This window comes from Vulpes lagopus, chromosome 5, assembly GCF_018345385.1.
Source record: "Vulpes lagopus strain Blue_001 chromosome 5, ASM1834538v1, whole genome shotgun sequence".
NCBI lineage: Eukaryota > Metazoa > Chordata > Mammalia > Carnivora > Canidae > Vulpes > Vulpes lagopus.
In genome coordinates, this window is record NC_054828.1 from 75,985,945 (window position 1) to 76,008,486 (window position 22,542).

The 22,542-nt window shown below is 41.7% G+C and overlaps 1 protein-coding gene across 6 annotated transcripts in view; it reads right to left on the minus strand.

Annotated features, from left to right (window-relative positions):
* Window positions 1-20,157, minus strand: part of BCL9 (BCL9 transcription coactivator) — an 84,649-nt gene extending 64,492 nt beyond the window's left edge. For 4 of the 6 annotated variants that reach the window (XM_041755461.1, XM_041755462.1, XM_041755456.1 and 1 more), the window contains exon 1: window positions 19,817-20,157. The gene's annotated coding sequence lies outside the window, so the exon portion shown is untranslated. Of the gene's footprint in view, window positions 1-3,439; window positions 3,506-19,816 lie in introns of all 6 variants that reach the window. The other 2 variants (XM_041755459.1, XM_041755463.1) reach the window with 2 other exon arrangements.
* Between the last annotated feature and the right edge of the window lie 2,385 nt (window positions 20,158-22,542).

Genomic DNA, 22,542 nt, shown 5'->3' on the forward strand with positions numbered 1-22,542 from the left:
TGCGAACCTCCCACGGGATTTTATCTGAACCTTTTTAAAGCATTTATTATATTGTTCTTATATACAGCTATCTGCATACGTGTCTTACTCCTCTACAAAATGTTTAGTTCCTTGAGGATGATGACTGAAGCTTACTCATCTTTTATGCTCGTTAGTCCCTAGATCTCTGCTAAGATGTAGTTAATAAATATTTGTGGAATGAATGAATGACCAAATGAATAAATAGACAAATAGACCTAAAATTCATCTTCAGGTGGCATTGCTCCATGAAATGATTTTAGAAAATTATGAATAATCATTAAAGGGAGTAAGAAAAAGGGTCTAGTCCTTTCATCTTCACCATGGCATTTAAGGGCTCCCGGGAAACACAAATAAGCATGGAAATAGGTTTCCATTGTTTTACATGGAATGGATGTCAGAAAAAGTCACTTGGGAGTTGCTGAAAATTATGCACTGTGTTAGCAGTGCCCTAGGACATAGATTCCATGTCTGGGGTTCCCCACTACCCACAGTCCTTCAGTCCCCAAGGTAGGTTTATGGGAAATAATGTAGAACCATTTCCCTTAGCAATTAATTTTGAGTTGAGCAGTTCCTTTGCAGAAAAAGAGATAAAAGTTTCATCTAATTCCCTAATTCTTCACTGGAGTATATTAGCATTCCAGAAAGACTGAATTAGTGTGTTGGGGTTTACCTCAATCAATTGTGTTGTAAGTTCATTTATCTTAAGTGACTCTGTTTTGGAAGAAAGATACTAAATGAACTTCCTCACAGAGAAAAGGCCTCTATTAATGTAGGTAATGGGTACATTTGCTGGGGAAGCAAATAGGCAACATTTCCTCACTACTATCTTTTGTTTCATGCACTGACCTTGACTCTCTTTATGAAAGGGGATAACTAGCTGTCCTTGTTATTTTGTTTTGTTTTTAAAAATATTTTCTTTCTTTTCTTTTTCTTTTTTTTTTTTGGATTTTATTTATTTATTTGGGAGAGTGTGAGAGACAGAATGACCATGAGAATGAGAAGGAGGGGCAGAGGGCCTAGCAGGCAGCCTGTGTAGGGCTCCATCCTGGGACTCTGGGATCATGATCTTGGCTGAATGCAGGTGCCTAACTTATTGAGCCACCCAGGTGCCCCTGATTTTTTTTTTTTAAGATTTTATTTATTTGAGAGAGAGAGTGAGAACGAGCAGGGGGAAAGGCAGAGGGAAAGAGAAATGGAGAAGCAGACTCCCCACTGAGCAGGGAGCCCCATGCAGGGACTTGATCCCAGGCCTCTGGGATCATGACCTGAGCTGAAGGAAGACACTTAACCGATTGAGCCCCACCAGGTGCCTGGTCCTTGTTTTTTAAGCTATACATACTGTTAGTGCATTGTTTCATTGCAAACCATCTGTTATTAATTATAGTTGAGAATCATGAAGCTCTCATGAAGCTCTCATGAAGCAATGGTACCTGTTTTCATTACTTCTTAATAGTTAACAGGACTCCTCCTAGAAGATTCAGGGATACACCAAAGATCAGTCCCTCAATGAGAGAGAAATGTGGCAGCTGATACTTCCTCAGGATGGCTTACTTCCCCCTGGGCTTCTGCCCCTCATGGATCCTAACTATGCCAAACACACTTTCTTGCCTACCAACAAGCTAGATACCAGTTGTGGTTTGAGCAGCAGTAGTTCCCTGTATCATTTATTTGTTTTTCTGTCCTTTCTAAACTCCATAGTAATTTTTTAAATATTTTATTTTTATTTATTTATTCATGAGAGACAGAGAGAAAGGCAGAGACACAGGCAGAGGGAGAAGCAGGCTCCCTGTGGGGAGCCTGACATGGGACTCAATCCCAGGACCCGGGGATCACCCTCTGAGCAGAAGGCAGATGCTCAGGCAGATGCTCAACCACTGAGCCACCCAGGCATCCCTAAACTTCATAGTAATTTATTATAAAATATGAACTCTTGGTAGCATGTCCTAAAAAGCAAGGCTCTCTAACTCTGGTTTTGTGTGTGTGTGTGTGTGTGTGTGTGTGTGTGTGTGTGTGTGTGACTTTATTACCAAGAGTTTAGGTAAACAACTTTTTACCAGCATCTTAAAAATCTGTTTTCTTTGTGCCTAGTTCCTCACCTTCAGGACCCAACTACTCAAATTGCCCAGAAGATCCAGGAAGTCCTTTTCAAACATTATTTTTACATCTACTCTAAGAGAGGTCAAAGGGAAGGTGATGGTGTTAAGTCCTATCCCTAGAGAGGAGTGAAGTATCCACACTCTTGCCTGCGGTTCTCCAGGAAAAGGAGGAAGAGAATGCATTTCTACTATAATATTTTGCTCTTTGAGGTCAGAAATGCTCTCCTGTAACTAAGGAAAATGAGGTAATATTTGCATCTCTAGATCTCAGCAAAGTAATTCACAATGGGTACAGCCACACAGAGCAGATGGGATAGGAAATCCTGTGTGCAAATCCCAGTCTACTCCTAGTAAACAGGCAATCCCAGGCAAGCTCCCTCACCAGTGAGCCTCAGTTTGCCCAGCTATAAAAAAGGAGCATGTAACCACGCAGGTTACGTGTGATGGTACATGTGAAACACCTGATATTCTTCCAGAGTAGATAGAGACATATGGGGGGCATGATGGAAAAAGGTCATGGCTTGTGGCTTGGTAACTCAACAACTAAAAGATTTCCTATGGGGAATCCCTGGGTAGCTCAGCGGTTTAGCGCCTGCCTTTGGCCCAGGGCGCGAGCCTGGAGTCCCGGGATCGAGTCTCGCGTCCGGCTCCCAGCATGGAGCCTGCTTATCCCTCTGCCTCACTTTCTCTCTCTATGTCTATCATAAATAAAATAAAATAAAAAATCTTAAGATTTCCTATGACTGGGCAGCCCCGGTGGCGCAGTGGTTTGGCGCCGCCTGCAGCCTGGGGTGAGATCCTGGAGACCCGGGATCGAGTCCCACATCCGGCTCCCTGCATGGAGCCTGCTTCTCCCTCTGCCTGTGTCTCTGCCTCTCTCTCAATGTGTCTACGAATGAATAAATAAAATCTTTAAAAAAAAAAGATTTCCTATGTCTTCCCAAAGGACTCTGTCTTTGGCCCTGTCATGCTCAATTCGTACAGCAGTGATTTAGTTAAAACTATAGAAAACATTTTTAAATGTTTTTGTTTATGGATGTTATAAAATTGGGAGTCATGACCATGAAATGAAAACAAACAAAAAGCCAAAGTAAAAAAAAAAATCCTCAAAATGTCAATTCTAACAAAATGAACTTTCAAAGTGATGAAAGCAGAACAACTTAAGTCCAACATATAAATTACAAACTCCAGGTTGCCTACATAACAGCATGTGTTTAAAAAAAAAAAGGTCAGAAATGACCTTTTTGGTCAAGGGAAGAAAAAAAAGGAAGAGGAGGACAGGAAAGGAAGGAAGGAGAAAGAGCAGGGAAGAGAGAGCTTACATTTCTCTGATGAGGTGCTGGAAAAGTCAGATGTACTTGCAGGTCACACCAAGAGAGGTACGGTACCTAAAGCAAGGGAGATGATCATTCTCATTCCTGTGGAGCAAAATGATCAATTCTGAATGCCTCTCTGTAAAAGGAACATAGAGAAACTGGGATGCATTCAGTATGATGGCCAGAGAGAAAAATTTCTAGACTGTGTCCTGTAAAGAACTCGGAATGTTCAACTTGGAGTAAAGAAGACTTACAGGGTCCCTTATAGCTGTTTCAAATATGGGAAGGGCCACAAGGGGTTAAGACAGTGAGGCCAACTCTATATATTTCCACGATAGAACCAGTACTAAGAAGCAGATGAAAGCAGCGCTCACAACAGGTGCACTGAGCTGTCCAAGTAATCCAGTGATTGTCCTGCTGTTGATTCTCAGAGGCCATGTGGCCCCTTGGGGGAGTGTTATCATCGGGGGTTCAAACATCAGATGGGAGACTAGCCAGGGGAACTCAAATTTTCCTTCTACCCTTAGAAATCCATGGCCATCATGGATCCCAGTGTCACTCCCAGTCTTTCCCCCGAGGAAACATCTTTGGGAGATAAGTACAAAGGTAAATGTTTTTAGAATACAATGTTTCTATTTTTTATTTTAAAAAATCTCTGAGTTTTGGGGCAAGCACTGATTTCAATCAGCAGCACAAGACTATGAGAAATGGATTGGGGGCAGCCCAGGTGGCTCAGCGGTTTAGTGCCGCCTTCAGCCCAGGGCCTGATCCTAGAGACCTGGGATCGAGTCCCACGTCGGGCTCCCTGCATGGAGCCTGCTTCTCTCTCTGCCGGTGTCTCTGCCTCTGTGTGTGTGTGTGTGTGTGTGTCTCAAGAATAAATACATAAAATCTTAAAAAGAGAGAGAGAGAGAGAGAGAGAGAGAGAAAGGGATTGAATTTGGAGACACTAATTTGGGTCAAATTCCAGCTCTGACACTTGCATCAGTTTGCCTTGATGCAAATTGCTTGACTTCTCTGAGTCTCACTTTCTTCATCTGGCAGTATTAATACTTACTTCAAGGGTTTTTGGGAGGATTAAATGAGATACCATCTCACGTTGATTCTAAGATGGATATTCTTCACATTTTAATAGCTAGGAAATCAAGATCCATTTTAATGTTGCTGGTGTGCCATAGTTTAATTGAGAGTTTTTTTTCTTTCATAGTTGCACATAAAGTAATGTGGACCTTACACAAATCAATGACAACTTATATTCAAAGGAATATGATAACATACATTAAACACTTAGCATAATGCCTGGCACACAATGAGCGCTCAATGCCATGTTAATTCCCTTCTTCCTTTGCTAGACAATGGCTTCACAACCTCTTGAGAAACAGGGAGGTCCTTAAGAATTAATAATCGGAACTGGTCTACAGATTCTCACAATGGAAAATTAATTAGAAGGTTCATACTCATTGTGAAAATAATGCTCAAATGAAGCATTATCTCTATTCTACCCAGACATACATTCTATATGCTTTTACAAATAGTTTCATATATGTTTCACACACACATATTTTTCTTTATCATACTATTTCCTATGGTCATACAAACTTGCTATGATTTTCCGACTTTGCTTCCTAAGTCTATTTTGGTTCCAACATTTATTAAGCACAAGGCTAAATGTTTTGCCTAATTTATCTTAGGAAAGAGGACGTCCCTGTCATCACCAGCAGTCTCCACCATTTTCCAAACCAATCACCTACCACAGAATGTCTCTGTCAGCTTCAATACTCTTCAGACTTGCCTTCTTTCCTTTTCTGGTGCTCAATGCAAGATGCTTTACTTTGTCACAAGAAGCATATAATAAACTCCACACTCCAATGGTATGTCAGTAGAGGAAATTTTTTTTATGACCTGGCTGGCCCTGAACATCATCACCAGAGGCTTTTTGTAGTCAGATACTGTGATGTTAAGTGTGGATTTTTCCTCACATAAGAACATATCTTGTCTTTTATAAAATGTTATTAAGCATGCTTGTCTCAATGTTATTTTGTGTTATTGAGTTACCTAGGTTAATTACATATGACACAAAAATCCAATTCTTTATAGCCACCTTACATTAACTATTTAATGGTACACATTGTCTTACCTTATATTAATATTAGAAATTCACTTGCTGGCTCTTCCTTTCTCCCTACTTCCCTCTTTCTCCCAACTTCTGGACAGTTGATTGCTGCTTAGTACTCATGGCAGCAGATGTTCAGTGGCAAAGTTGAGTTTTGTTTCTGTTGGTATGGCTAGTTGGCCAATTAGCTGACATTTATTGAGGGCTCACTATATAGCCATCCCTGTGCTAGATTCTAAGACTAGCTAGAAAGATGAATGCTAGGCCTTCAAGAAATTCATCTTCTAGGCTAGACACGGAACAGAAGCCATCCTGAGCAGAAGCTCTCTTAAGTGATGGACACTAAACTAATTAATCTATGGCCTCCATTCCCTCTGCAAATGTAAAGACATAAGGCCCACAATGTGGGATGATCATAGCCAGTAGTAGGCTCCTCTAGAATGCCTGCACTCTGCTATTGCCACAGCAGAGCTGTCTGTTCACCAGAAGTCAGCATGTTTTTTTCCCTAAACTCATTGTTTGTTCCCCAAAACCATAATCACTGGTATTACACAATTTAATTAAACTTACTTAAAGGAAGGAATGTGAATAAAAAAGAGAGAAGTTGTTTCTACAAGATCTAAGGTGAATGTCTGGGAAAGGCACATTAAGGTGAGTTACTAAAAACACATGCTGTCGATTTGTGTGTGGGAGAGCCACCTGTAATATCATAAAAAACCTGGAAAAATCTGAATGCCTCACAGAATGTCTTTAAGATCTTGCTCCACTTTAAAAGAAACCAAGACAAAATGATTGCAAAAGCCTTGGAGGAGTGGCTTATATGAGAAATAGGATGCAGGGCTCTAATGGGAGACTTGAAACTCAAAAGACAAGGGAGGCCTTGGCCTTACATCAGAAACTTGAGCGATGTTTTAAGTTGAAATAAAAGCTTAAGGAATGATTCCATAGTTTATATGATTCCTGCTTTAACTCCTTGTTCAACTAAATCTCCAACTAGTTTTTTTTTTTTAATTACCAACTATTAATTGCATAGAGTACAAGGATTTCTACTGTTAACATAAAGTATGTTAAAAGTTACAATACAGGGTGCTGAGGCAGACAAGATGACTTCTTCCAGGGTAACAGAGGGCTTAGGACAGGCTCTATGGAGGACATGAGTCCTGAATTGTGTGCAAAGGGTAGAGTACGAGTTCCTTGGGAATTAAGAAAGGCCGGCCACTCCCCAGGGAAGGGATCAGTATAGTCACATAAGTCAGTTTTCTAGAATATGTCAATCCATCCAGAGGCAAGAAAATGCAGGTCTGACTCTATCAGCCATCACTATATATCCATAAGCAAGTAGTCTGTGCCTCAGCGTCCACTTCTAGAAGATGAAGACAACTGCAGTCTACACCTCAAAGGGCTGCTGTGAAAATTACAGGAGATGACTTTTAAATGATCATATGTTAATAAAAACATGGCAAAATTATCTTAAGGCTTTCTAGGAGCAAGGAAGTAGGACAGTCTGTGGATGATCCTGGAGATGAAGGATCTTTTAAAAATCTCCTACCATGAACATAAAACGTAGAAAGTGCAAGAGAAGGGAAGGTGTGATGTAATCTTCCAGGTGCCAGGAGCCATGTCTGCCCTTGAGACCAGCAAGCCAAATGGGAAAGTAGGTACTCTTAACAACCAGCCCTCAGTATCAAATATCACAACTCACCTACCACTTCCAATGAGCTCATTTGGCTCTCTCAATAAAACCATAAAATAAATATTACTGTTATCTCTATCTTACAGATGAGGGAACTGGGTCTCATAGAAGTCAAGCGTATCACTCAAGATTGGACAAAGAATAGGGACTAGACCCATGGTCACCTAATTCCAAACTCTGTGAGCTTCTCAACACAACTGGCAGCCTTTCTCCTGGGTCATTTAGTTCACAAATCCTGTGTTGCAATGTCTTGTATTTGTTCATTTATTAAAACTTTTCATAGGACAGGATGCTGCCACTAATAGCTAAAATGAGGGTTGGAGATTATCAGGGATTTCAATTATCCTGCCCATCTCTGATCTCCATTACCGAGGATAATCTGAAGCTAGCTCTAGCAATTTTCTGAAACTTCCATTAATTTTAAATAAATTTATACAATGTCGTCGTCCCCCCCTTATCCAAATTAAAACATCCTTGTCTTTTCAGTTTCTCATTATAGGCAAATCCTTTGCATGTCTTGGAGACAGTCTGTTGTTTTTCTCTGGATCCTTTGTATTTCTGCTTTGTTTTCTTTGAAAGGACCCAATGCCGAATTCTGATTCTAAGGTGAAGTCATAACATCAATGTATATCATTAAAATGTTTTATTGTAATTACAGAAATAGTCAATGCCAAATTATGTGCACTATATTATTTTCTGCATCATTCTTTATCCCATTCTCAAAGTTAATACAGCCTATTATATCTCATTCATTCTTCTGGCTGCCTCTGCACAGCAAGCAGATGTCTCCATTGAGCAATCCACAATGAATCTGAGATCTTTTTCCTGAGCACTTACAAGTAGAGTAATTCAGAGCCCATCAGTGAGTATGAGCTGTTTCAATTGTTCCTTCCAGTGTACATTAGCTTGCACTTGTCTACATAAAATTTCAAAGAATCATAGATATTACAGATGGAAAAGACCAGTTAGTTTATCAGGCCTGCCCACACTGCCAGCAAAAGCAAGCATGGAAGTACTTCTATCAGTTCATGCTATTTTAATGATGTTTATTAATAATAATTACAATTGCTGTTTATACTACACAGTTTCTTTCATTCTAAAATCAGTTAAAAGCCTTTTTTTTTAAGCATCCTTTTCCAAAAAGGAACTGGAGTTCAAACTTCAATGTTACCATACCCAAAGCCAGTCCAACAAAACCCAAACTTCAATTCAATTCATTTTAGTAAACATCTTTGAGCACCAACCACTTGTAGGGCAGGGGCTATGTTGGGTGTTTAGAGGGATCCATAGGTGAATGGAGCCTACATCCCTTCCCTCTTGTTTATCACTTATTAAGGGATTTGTGCTATTGAACATGTATAGATATTATGATCACATCAAAAAAAGAACAAGATAATATGGACTCTTTGGGGATGGAGGCAGTCCTCAGGCTCTAGGAATTGAGAAAGACTGTAAGAAAAGTGACATTTGAGCCAGGCCTTGAAGGAAGGATGAATATAATGTCCATCAACAGAGTTTAGAAAAAAGGAGACATCACGCAAAGAACCAAACCAAAACAAAGGCTCTTGGCTAGGTTTCTACCTTACACTGCAAAGATGAGTACATACATTCTCATTCAAGTGGACAAAACCTGCAAGCAGAAGATGTCTACAGGCGTCTTTAAACAGGATCAGGCCATGGAAACTCAATTTAATTATCAACCTTAAATAACAGAACACATAGGTTACCAATCAGGAATATACTTATGAAGACAAGGCAGAATGTTTTAAATTGAGACTGTATCCAAAAAAAAAAAAAGATTTTTTTTTTCCAGAAAACCTGGTATTGCATGCAAGAAAAATTGGGAACTCCCAACCACAGACTAAAGTCTCCAATCCAAATTTTAAATGGATGAATGACCCACTTGCCAGTACCTTAGTACTACTTAACACCACACAATACACCCAAAAGCTGATACTGGGGCATTTGGCCACTTGAGGGATTCGTTAGCTTCTTGTTGGACTGCTGGATGATTATAGATCCTCAACCTAGAATGTATAGAAAACAGGATTCCATTTTCTGGCTCCTTCAATAGAGACACAGGTAACCGCAGACCAGAAAATGGAAATATATGCTTATCATTAATAAGAATAGATATTTCTCCACATTTGGTCAAAGAACCTTGGAAAACACTACTGTCTATATGTTACCACAATAATCAGCTACTTCATACAAAGAAGAAGGAAACTGTAGAAACTGTAGAAGGCTTCTGGTACTTCTGTATTTGTCACCTCAAAGACTATTGCAAATGTTGTCTCCTGAATGAAGCCTTCCCCAGTTCCATCTTTTTTTTGTTTTAAGATGTTATTTATTTATTCATGAGAGAGGCAGAGACACAGACAAAGGGAGAAGTAGGCTCTGTGCTGAGCAGGGAGCCCGATGCAGGACTTGATCTAGGACCCAAAGGCAGACACTCAACCACTGAGCCACAGGTGCCCCTTCCTCAGTTCCTTCGACCACCAGTCCCTTAAAAAGTAACCGTTCTCTCTCTTGACTACCACAGTTCTCTGATCCATTGCTATATGCTTTATTAGTTGTGCAAGTCTCCATCTCTTTCCACCAGAATGAAACCACCTTACAGGTAGGAATTCAGCCTTACTTGCCTTGCATCCCACCATGCCAAGGTCATTTTTTATTGCCTGACACACAGTAGACATTCAACACATGTTGGTTAAATCATTTCATCAGGTCTGAGAGACCCTATTTTGACATATTTTAATTATTAAAATTTTTTTCCTTTGTCGTCCTTCCAAAATTTGCCCTTGTCTGTCTAATCACAGCATTCAGATTCAGATGCAGCAGAAGTGTGTATGTCTTCCTACTACTCATCTGTCTGTCACTCAGTCAGTGAACTGCAAAAGCACTGCCCCACCCAAGACCTGAATCTTGATTCAGTCATATTCACATTCATCCATTAGGTGAGTTTGGAAAACTCTGGAGTGAGCTGGACCTAAGTTCAGGTGGAGTTACATGCAAGTTCTCATTGTCTCTTCCTAGTTATATGGCTTTGGGCAAGTTAAATTCTCTGACCTCAATTTCCTCAACCAGGAGATGAAAAACATAAATAGCCTCTAACTTGGCTTAAATAAGACAACACATGAAAGGGTTCAACTCAGTGCTTTGCACATAGCAAAGATTCAATTAAGTACTAAAATTGTAGCCTTGTTCCTAAAGTAGAAATAACAGTACAAGTCCTTCAGGATTCTTACATGAAATAAATGATATAACAAGCAAAATATTACCTAACACATTGTTCAGGCAATGTTTCCTTCCTTCCTGTGTGCTGGAATAATTGGTACAATTGACTGAGCACCTATTACATCCTAGGTAATGTGTACCAGTCACTTTAAATATATTATGCCATCTAATTTAATTCTTATACTAAGCTATTGAAATAATAATCATTATCCCTATTTTACAGATGAGTAAATTGAGTTTCAGAGAGAATAAATAACCAGCCCAAGGTCACATCACTAGTTCATGACAGATTGCTCCAGAAGCTAATGTAAGAGGGATCAAGAGCAGAATAAGAAGCAGAGAAAGAAAACACAGGCAAGAAGAATGGGCAGAGAGAGACACCTGGGTGGCTCAGCGGTTGAGCATCTGCCTTCTCTCAGGGCCTGATCCCAGGATCCAGGATCCAGGATTGAGTCCCACATGGGGCTCCCCACAGGGAGCCTGCTTCTCCCTCTGCCCACGTCTCTGCCTTTCTCTCTGTGTCTCTCATGAATAAATAAATCTTAAAAAAAAAAAAAAAAAAGAATGGGCAGAGGCTCCCCAGGAAGCTTAGTATTCCTGTTTATCCCCATCCCGGCCTCCAGTTTCGGGATTATGCTTGCTTTTTAAACCAGCCTCTGGAACCTGAGTCAATATAGTCTCACTTTCAATATTCACACACTCCTGCTTTCTAATAAATGCATGAAATTATGTCACTCATCTAATAACTAACTCTAACACATTTCCCTCTCCCAATTTCTTTCCTGGTTATAAATTTGCTATTTGTTCCCAGTCTTCTTATCTCCGTTCTACTAACTGTCAACTATGAAACAGTTTAATTTTTAATAATCTGATTATCCTTAATTTCTTATATTTCCGTAATGTATTTATATTAGATATATCAAATATATTTGTCACCGCCTACACGAAGGGGAAGATGGCCCTTCCATAGTTCCTACTAAAAGAAAGTTTTATACCAAGTAACAACCCCTTGCCCCACCCACAGCCCCCTGGGCTAGAGGTGCATGTCTGACTCTTGGGCAAAGCTGGTTAGGGACCTAGAAGAAGGCAATGAAAAAATGAGTTGGGTTACTGGATTCTTTCTCAGGTATCTGGATTAGAAAAATCTGAGAGAATGAAGCAATTATCAGGAAAAAGTACAATTGAAAGAATGTAAGGAAAGAAGACATGAAGAAGAAACAAGGGAAAGAGGGTGGAGAGGATAGGGTTCTGGATGTGGCAGTCTTGGCAAGTCAAGGAAATAATGGCAGGTGTAAGCAAAAGTTATGAGATTGAGAGAGGTTACTCAAAGTCCAGCTAGAAGACCAAACCAGCACATAGCAAAAGGAGCCCAAGTAAAGCAACACACAGTGAGAGGAAAGGTTTGATATAGAAGAGGCTGCCCCTAAAGCTACCTCCAGACCTGAAAACTTCCAATTCTAACTTTAGGTCCCATTTGTAAACACACTCACAGTGAATCCCCCCTTTCCTCAAGGAAACTATAGTGAGTCAGTTCTCTGTGACCAGAAGGCCTTTTCCAGAGGGTTCAGCACTTAAAACCTTCTTTAGAAAATGAAGGTTAATTGTACTGTCCCCTTCTTTGTTTCTGGTGGGTCACAGCTGCGGACTCCTGGAAGTCAGGCATTCACCTTACTATCCTCTGATTGTCCAGACTTCTTCAAAGATCTCTTTATTTTTCATTTCTGAGATAGAAAAAACTTCCATCCAGCTCCTACCTAAATATCAATGCAAACTTCACCACTCATTTATCACCTATGATCCTTTGACCTAAAAAGTAAACTCTTAGCTTATGGGAACCACAAAGCCCAAGAATGAGAAACTAACAAGTTTTAGGGGAGAAAAGCTGAGCATAAGAAAAGGAAAGATTCAGGGATATTCATAGTACTTTATTATGAATTTAGTCTTTGCAAAGGGGGAGAAGGGTGAATATCTTTAAAAATTTCCTTTTTGGGGGCACCTGGGTGGCTCAGCAGTTGAGTGTCTGCCTTTGTTTGGCTCAGGGTGTGATCCTGGGGTCCTGGGATTGAGTCCCACCTCGGCCTCCCCACAGGGAGCCTGCTTCTCCCTCTGCCTGTGCCTCTGCTTCCCTCTGTGTGTCTTTCATGAATAAATAAATAAAATCTTTGAGAAAAAAAAATTTCCTTTTATAAGAAGGGACATAAGGTTGTGTAGTTTAAGATTTTTACATGTCTTTCTTTTTGTATTTAGTTAAATTTCTTAATAAGCTACATTTCAATGTGTACCATGTATTCACTTGACAGCAATTAGTGACCACCTGCTCTATTTCACCCTCTGCTAGGCAGTAGGGGTACGAGTGCAGTGTGGTAAGGGCCACATTAGCATTCACCCAGTCCAAGAGGTGGTGAAACAGAGATGGGGTCTAGGAAGCTTCCCAGAAGAAATACCCAGGATAAGTTTCGAAGGAGCGGTAGGATTTGGCTTGGAACAAATGAGGCAGAGGGATGTCCAGGCAAAGGTAGAAGCCCGGGCACTAGCACAGTTATTAAAACCCTGCATTCTTTAGACTATGGTTGATTTAAATACCCCAGTATATCATGGACTTTTAATGTACATGTACAAATGTACATTAAACCCCATCCAGGCATCTTTAGAAAAGGCAGGTATGCCCTTGACCCACATTCAAAAAGTCCCTTATTCATATACCTTAAGCAAAATTTTTCTCTTCAATCATACACTAACCACACAAGCCCCAAGGTAACAGAAGGTACAATGTATCCAGTATTAGACAAAATAAAGTGACCTCAGGCTTCCCAAGTTTCTTTTCTGAGCAAATGATGGCTTGGCTTCTTTCAACTGCCATTACTGTTAATTTTGAGTTTGTGTATTCATTTTTCAAGGAAAAGAACAATTATTATTTTCATGGAAATTACTGAGAGCTCCTCAAAGCTTTTGATTAATCGCATTTTGAACCTTTAAGTGACTAACATAAAAATACTTTTAAAAAAAGTTTTTTTTTTTTAAAAGTTTTTGATTTAATTCCAGTGTAGTTAACACACAGCATAAAAATATTTTTGATAATTACTGAGATCATTAAAAGTTAGATTAGCAACAATAATACATAGAATATACTTTTCTTTTCCTATAAGTTTGATGTTAATTAATAACCACATTTCACATATTTCTATAGAGTATGTTCTTATGTTCAAAAAATGCTTGCTGGGATCCCTGGGTGGCGCAGCGGTTTGGCGCCTGCCTTTGGCCCAGGGCGCGATCCTGGAGACCCGGGATCGAATCCCACATCAGGCTCCCGGTGCATGGAGCCTGCTTCTCCCTCCGCCTGTGTCTCTGCCTCTCTCTCTCTCTCTGTGACTATCATAAATAAATAAAAAATTTAAAAAAAAATGCTTGCTGGCATATCATTTCACAAGCCTGTTCATATTTTCCCATCTATAAAGTCAGTAATATAGTTCTCTTATGTAGTTACTTCTTAGGATTTTATGAAGTTAAGCAAGATATCCAATGTTAGGAATTTTAAGCAACCAGGAAAACAGGAAGAGTATAAGTCAAAAAATTATGATTTATAGTCTTCCAAATTCCCTCCACCAGTTATAAACTAACTATATGTTACATTTTTTTTTTGCAGACAGAAATAAGACCAATTCAGAATGCCAGTGGTTTACTAATCCCCAAAGCAGCCTTGAACCAGTCTTCCTTGCTACAAGCAAGATGATATTCGTAAAACATGGTAGAAGATCTTACTCTGAATTCAGAAAATTACATAAAGAGCTACCAAATTTTTAAATTATATCTTTCCAAAGACTTAACCAGTTTTAAGTGAATAGCGTCTGGAACTACTCATACAAACATGATTAATAAAAACATCATTCACTCTCTACCCTGCCTGTCTCACTTTTGGCTACATTTCAGAAGCAGTTTATCATTCACATCTAAAGGTATATTACATATTATATATATATATTATATATATATATATATATATATATATATATATATATATATATATCTCACATCATATCAGCAAGTCTTCAGCAACATCCTTCAGGAGTTGCATATCATAAAGATGATCAGTAGCCCTATCATTCCCCAAAGCATAGTGCTTAACACATAGCATGTATCATCAGCACTACAGTTGCTTAAACTGGTCCCTTGCACCCTCAAAACAATCTGTAAGCACAGTACAAAAAGGAATTCAGTTTCTGTGAGAAAGCAGTAAGAACAGTGAAGCTAAGAGATGTACCCAGGGCCCATCCATTTCCAATTCATACTTATTATACAGGAAGATGTGCATTCAAAACAGCCTATTTTTTTGAAAATGGTTCTTTAGTCTCCTTGCACATGTGCCTATGTGCTGACTGGCCAATTCTTTCCAATCCATAAATTAAAATCCCACTTTTGCCTATTGTGCTTTTCACTTCAAAATGCCAACATAGTTCGGATATATAAGAATGAATCCCCTACATACATAAACTTACAACATCCCCCCTCTGGGAACCACAGTTTCTTGAACTGGGCTTTGTATAAGGTGACCAAAAGACCAGATCCATGGAATATTCTATTCATAGAGTTAGAGAAATGCGGAATTACAGGAAGGAAACAGAAATTATGTAGCTCAGCCCCTCATTCTGAAAGAGGTCCAGAGGAGCAGAATAGGGAGACCTAGGTCATAGAAGGGCAAAACCAAAACCAGAAGCTGTCCAATGCACTTGTAAAAAACATGTAATGATTAAACTAGAATTGGGGACCCTTCTTTTTTTGATTGACACTCTAAATCCTAAGTGTCTAAAGAAAAGAATAAATTTGGCTAGAATATCAAGCCATCCTGCCCCTTATTTTCTCGTGAGTCCTTGGGTGAGTCACATAATCTTACTCAAATATAACAGAAGGATAACGATATTACTTAATTCACAGGGCTATTATAAGAGAGGACTGAGCAGATATTTTAAAGTGCATTAAAATGTCAAGGCTTAAAAGAAATGGAGAAAATTTCCATTTTACATCTTATATTTATGTCTCTTGGGGGGAAACACACACATTCACAAACACACACACACACACACACACACACACAATTCCTTTCACTAGACCTACATGCAAAAGCCGTATTTGTAACCAAGAAGTTTGGGGGATGTTCTACATGTTGTGTTGGTTTTACCTTCAACCGGATTAGGGGCTCTTCCACTTTTATTTACACACAGAATCCACACAATGCAGTGATCAGTCTTCATTTTTATTCCCCCAGAGTTAAAGATGACCTGATTGCTGCTGTCTGGCTCCCCAGCTGGTTCAATTTCTCCCTCCACCAGATCCTTGTTTTATCCACTTCTTAGCTTCCCCCACTCGATCACTCCTGGATCACTCCTCTCTTTGGATTGCTCTTCTGAAGAAGAAGCCGACTCAGATTGCCTCCCCCAGAGGCAGCGCCCCAGTGAGTAACACATTGGGGGTTGGGCAGAGGGTGTCGGAAATGATCAAATACTTGCAAATGAAGTCGTACAGCTCACAGGAGAAGGCAGTGGCCACAGGTGCCAAATGCAGATGACTATGGCAAGCTCTGGGTAGGGCTGTTGCTACAATGTGGGCCGCTACTGCACTGAGTAACAACGTTGGGTACATAGAAATGACTCTTATTTTGCTCATCACACGATTTAACCACATGACCTGTGTAGGTTCCCAAAGTATAGGCACCAAACCTATGATTTCTGTGTAGGTGGGCATGTCTGTCTTCCCTTTAAACTACTAAATTAGTCTAGAAAAAAAAAAAAAAAGATAGCTTGACACCACTGAAGACGATTCTCCTTTGAGTACTAGGGAAACACACAATGTAGAAAATGATGATACAAGCATGAACACAAATCAACCAGCATGGAAACTCCCGGCATTTCCACCATACCTTCTCTCCATCCAAGACCAAAATGGGGATGGAGGATGCTCCTGCTTTGGGAGATCAAACCAGTACGATTTTAACAACCCAAACAAAATGGGACTGTGGTAAGATTAAGAGGCTGCAATTTTTCCCCCCTTTATAGATAATGTGTCCTTGTTAGGAGAAATGGGAAAAGCCCTTTACTACACTATTGTCTTTGGAATTTCAAGATGACAGTGATAATGGTGGAGTTTCCTGCAGCTAAGTGTTTAGTAACAACTGGAGAAACTAAGGAGTAAGTGAAATGAGACAAGAGCCTCACTAACCACGTCTCTTCCAATACCCATTAGAGTTTCACAATGTGCAAAGGCTAGAGCTAACGTGAATCACCCAGATGACTGCTCCAGAAGCCAACTTACAAGGTATGTGGAATTATTTAATAGTACAAGTGTAAAGGGTTAATAGTTACTATTGGTGTCTCCGTTGCCTTGTGTGAAGGGGGGGGAGCTGTTTACTGTCTTTAGAAACACTGGGCCTCTACGTGAGTAGGAATGCCTCTAGGGGAATGGGTGTTGGCTGGGACAGCAATGTGCTAAGAGGAAAGGACAGTGAGCTTACACCTAGTTACAAATTTAGGACAATCACTTATACAACTTTATGTTCTGTCCTATTATATATATATATATATATATATATATATATTTAAAGATTTTGTTTTATTTACTCATGAGAGATACAGAGCAGGAGAGAGAGGCAGAGACACAGGCAGAGGGAGAAGCAGGCTCCATGCAGGGAGCCCGACGTGGGACTAGATCCAGGGTCTCCAGGATCGCGCCGTGGGCTGCAGGCGGCGCTAAATCGCTGCGCCACCGGGGCTGCCCCTCTGTCCTATTATAGTATCTGCGTGCTGTTCAGTGTAAATTATCGTTATTATTATTACTAATTTAACTATGTGGTTAATGTTGATTACACCACCAAAATGCTACACTCCCTGAGAGCAAGGGCACATCTGCCTTGTTCTTTCCTATGTCCTCAGTGCCCAGCAAGGTGCTGGGTGCATAGTTAATAGCCCCTAAAACATCACTTGAATAAGCAAGTGAATACATGAATGAGTTCACACGAACTCATGCTGTGACACGTGGCTGCCATGTTTGCTCCATGTGTCACAAGCAGGGCTGAATGTACAGCTACATAGTCCAGCACAACAAGCAGATTTCAAAAGATGCTTGTCTTTTTGGCAGGCCCAAGTGCTAGGCTGTACAAGATGTAGTGTGGAAGCCAGGTAAGGGTGCTGGCATGACAACCCTCGGAGTACCCACACCCCAGGGTGTGGTCTGGATGTTACCACAGCTGCACTGAGCCCCTCAGATCACTGCTGGTCTTTCTGGGGCTTTGGTGTCCTCATTTAAAACTTGATGAATAACCTTTCTTTTCCTTGCACTTCTGAAATTCTAACATTTTAGGAAGACATCCAGAACCTGAAATCTTGTCAGAGACAAACCATGGTAAGATCTTCTGCTTACAAAGTGGGGAAAAAAATTAAGTTTTAAAATATGAAGTTCAGTTCTATTCCAACAAAACATTATGTGTGTGTGGGGAGGGTGCTTCTTGCCAGATCCTGGCCAATTAAATATCTTGCCTTCATCCTTTCTCATACCCAGAAGTCAGGTTCTCCAGGCTTCCAACAGAAGAACATAAATATTCTCAACCAGGGCTGGACCTTTGCTTCAATCTCTAGCTATAACAGGGAGTCAGTCTGATGAACATTTGCAGTTAGAATGGAAGGAGGCACAGCCTCCCAGACTTTTGCAGATTTTTTTGGACAACTAGCAGAGTCACAGCAAACCTGGAATTAGGTAAGAAAGCGAAATTCCCCCAGAGAATTCAGAGAGCTACAACTAAGAGCCTTGAAGCAATCACCGTGTAAGAAGAGAAGAGGGGAAATCCACAGTTTAAGAAAATAAGCAGACATTTTTTCTTTAAAAAAAACTCAGAGTATTAGGCACTGATTTTAGCCTTCTATTCCCATCTCTCAAGATGTCAATTTAAAAAGCAAAAGGTTTTATCCACAAAACCACCAGTGAGTAAAGAGCCTTCACATTCTTACCCTCACACACACAGTAAGATATTTACTCTCTGATAAACAGCAATTGTAAATAAATCTCATTTAATCTCTAAAAGCCACAATAAAAATCTTTAACCTCCAAGGTAGAGTTTACAGATGTGTTTGCAAGCCCTGCCAGCGGCAGAAAACACAAGGACTTGAATAAACTACTATAACAGGAGGCACATTTTCTCTTTCAAGCATCTTACACTGACCTTCTTTAAAAAAAAAAAAAATATGTACAAGGGAGGAGGAAAGGGGAAAACCCAACCCCTCCCACCCCATTCTCTGTACAAATCGGCCAATAAATCTAACAAAAAGACACAAGAGAAAAGGACAGAAGCCAACAGGTGGAAAAAGGCTTTTTGTTTCCTTAGAAATGCTCAGACACTTGATCTGTGTTCCCCGGTTTTTTTTTTGTCTCGGGGTGTCTTTAATGATGGTTTGATGATGATGATGATGACCAAGAATAATGATAACACTTGTACTTGGTGATTCCACAGTATCTCTAGCTTGAAGATTTCTCCACGCCTTTTAGACACAAGGGTCTGTTCTGTTTCGCCAAATCCCAGGCAGACATGCAGCATCCCCACTCGGCTCTCTGGATTGTGCAGACGGGGAAACTGAGGCACCGCCCCCCGTCGGCCCCTTCCACCCCCTCCACCCCCCACCACACAACTCCTTTACAGTATCTATCAGCAGAGAAATCCCTGAGACTGGAAAAGTTTCTGGATTGCGCTGCGGCAGAGTTCTCTCGCTCTCCCATGTCGCCTGCCTCCCCGCTCGGCCTGGGAGTCCGGGCTCGGGGTGGGAAGGCTTGGGGTACCTCCCCTTCCCCAGGCGCGCCAGGGCAGTGCGGGGGAAGCACACACGCGCGCGCGCGCGCGCACAGACCTTCACACACACAAAGCTCGCTGCAATCCCTGCAGGCGCCCGGCCGAGCCCGGCCAGCCCTCGCTCAGCCTCCGAACCGCAGCTCCGAGCGGGCGAGGCCTCCGAGGGCTCCAGGCTGCGTGCTCTGAACCCGGGCTCGGCGCCGCTCTCCCTCTCCTCCAGGCTTTTCTCCCGCTCCGTCTTCCTCCCCCTCACACCTCCACCCTCACACCCTCCTCCCACCCCTCTCCATCCACCCCTTCTCCCCCCCAACCCGGAGGCACGGATCGTGTTCCCGGGGTTCCCTGGAAAGAGGGGCCGTCCCCAGCCCCGCGCGCCTCGCAGGACTTCCCGGGGCCGGGCCACAGCTCCGCGGCAGGACCCCGGCGCTCCTCCTGAGCAGCGCAGGAATGAGACCCCCACTTGCAGGCACGGGCGAGCGAGCCTGCCACCGAGGAAGGGATTGTTAGGGCTCTTACCTTTTTTATGAGGAGAAATTCTGGAGAATCATGTCACAAACTGAGGGGGGAAAGTGAATGAAGACAAAAAAGACCCTTTTCCTGCAATCCCTGGCCTCCTGGTATCAAGACACTAGGACAACATCAAAGCAACTTAGGGGGAAGACTTTAGGGGCCTATTGTCTGCTCTGGTCTGATCTGTTTTTCTTCTGACTCCCCCTCTCGCTGCGGTGACACTTGGTACGGCCCAGGCATTCATGCCAAGTAGCTTTCACACATGGAAGCTTGTCTCAAGCAATTGCTGACAAGCCACAAACAAGACATTCTCCCTCCCTCCTCGGCGGCGCCCCCCCACTCCTCCCCCTCCCCCTTTCCCCCCCCCCCCCCCCCCTTGTCTCCCCTCCTCCTTTCTTCTGAATGCAAACTAAAACTCTCCGGTGACAGGCAGGCTCACAGGCTTGGCCTAGCTGCGCACGCAGACACACACACACACACACACACACACACACACACACTCTCTCTCTCACACACACACACACACACACACACACACGCACGCGCGCGCGCGCCCAAGCAGCTCAGCTAGTTGCTGCACTGGTGGAGTTAAGAGACAGGAAAAAGCCGAGGCTGAGTTGGGGGCAGGGAGAGAAAGGGAGAGGGAGCGAGCGGGAGAGCGGGAGAGCCTCCCGTGTCCTGGTAAAATGGCAGAAGAGAGGTGAGCCCTTTGGAAAAACAGCAGTGGCCACACACGTGTGCACACATACGCACCCGGGGAGGCAGCCTGAGCTCCAGGGAGAGCTAAATAAATGACCCCCAACGCAACAGCAAGATCCCATCAGCTTGAGGTTGGGGGAGCTGGGAGATAAGAGAGAAGGTGAATCCAGCTCTGGGGTTTCTGTTGCATCCTTAGATGCCTTTCTTCTCCAGAGTAGAGAAAAACTGGTTTCCCCAGGCTCCGGGCTTTCTTCACTGCATAATTGAGCAGAGACCTGAGCTACTAGTTAAAATAAATCCATGAAATGTGTGAATGTGCGAGTAAACTTTAACTGTGGGTTCAACTTGTACCCAGGATATTTTTAAAGCGGATTTTTTTTTTTCAGAAACCCTAGAGAGCAGTAGCAAGGAGAGTAGTAACAAGTAGTGTAAACTCTGAGAGCTGTGAAGTGTGATGCTGAAGTTACTGATTGCCAGGCGGCTGGAATTTATGGAGGGTGGGCACTGTGAGTTGCAGGGGGAGGGTGAATGAGTCTCCACCGAGCTGTTTTCTAGGAATGAGGGGGAATGAGGTAGGATAATGAATATGGCATGAAGCAAGCAGGAATTTGATTGGTGTGGAGAGAGGAGGAAGGTGGGGGTATAAAGGAGGGAAGAGAGAGAGAGGAAAAAAAAACCCACCACATTTTTAAAAGAAGAAGAAAAATGGAAACCCAGAGATTGAAACATGCAGGGGGAGAATGAGATGGCAAAGGAAAGCATAACATGTGAGCAAAAAGGAACACAAAGGATGTGCAAATTTGCAGATGGCATGAAATCAGGAGGGCCAATTGAGATCAAGAAGGACAGGATGATAATGTGACATTCATATTTTTAGCACGTTGTGGGGTCACAGCCTGACAAGGTCTCCCCTGCCCAGGCCAGGAAGTTGCCCCTTTACCTGCAGGACCTGAAGGGAAGCTTAACTCCTCACTGGAGCTAAACCAGACCTGTATTCTTGCAGAAAGGTAGCTTAGAGTCTATTTCTCAGAATCTTCTACAAAATGCAAATTATGTGAACACACAAACACTCCCTCATAGGGGTGCAACAGGGAATAAATTATGACTTTTTACCCTTAATACTAGCTAAATGTCTTGTCGTACCTAACAGTCGCCACATCAAAGATACATCTTTGTTCCTGCTGCCTTTACACCTTGGTTTGCTTATCCATTATGCTGATCCCTAAAACTGTCTATCCTGACTCTAATTCTTGCTGATTATGAGAATAGTAACTACTTTTGATTGAGCATTTACTTAATTTTTAGCGCTTTCCCAAGCATTTATACCATGCATTTATAATATTATAATATAATATATAATATATATAATATATAATATATATATAATATATAATATATAATATAATTTATAATATTATAATAGCGCTTTCCCAAGCATTTATACCAAGCATTTATAATAGAAGTCATTTCTATTAAGACCATCTCCGTTTACAGATGATAAAAAGTGAGGCACAGAGAGGTTAAATAAATTTCCTGAGGTCACACAGCAAGGTGAGGGTAGAGCTGAAATCAGACTCAGATCTGTGTGATTCCAAAGCCCCAGCATTTACCCATCACCTTGTGTCCTCTGACCTGCATAGCTCGGTTCTCCATAATACCCCACTCGCCATACAAATGGATGTTTTCCTTCTATACCTCAGGGCTGCTGTTTGGGTCCTCTCACTTTGAGCCAGGGAACCTTCTGACCTCCCCCTAATAACTGCTGACTCACTGACCACTTCTAAGTGATGGTGATTCACTATACACAATGAGGCCTTCTTGCATGAAGGGTCAACTTAACCTTTAGTAACCACACGATTTAGAGATTGCTGGGCAATGGAGAAAGGCAGCTGAGGCCAGGAAGGCTTCCCTTCCTTAAAAAAATAAAAGCGGACTAAAAACACCCACAAGGTGTTGATGATAATGATGATGATAACAGCTGGTGACATTTATTAAGCTCCTCCATCTAGTAAACAACCCCATAAGGTATAAAC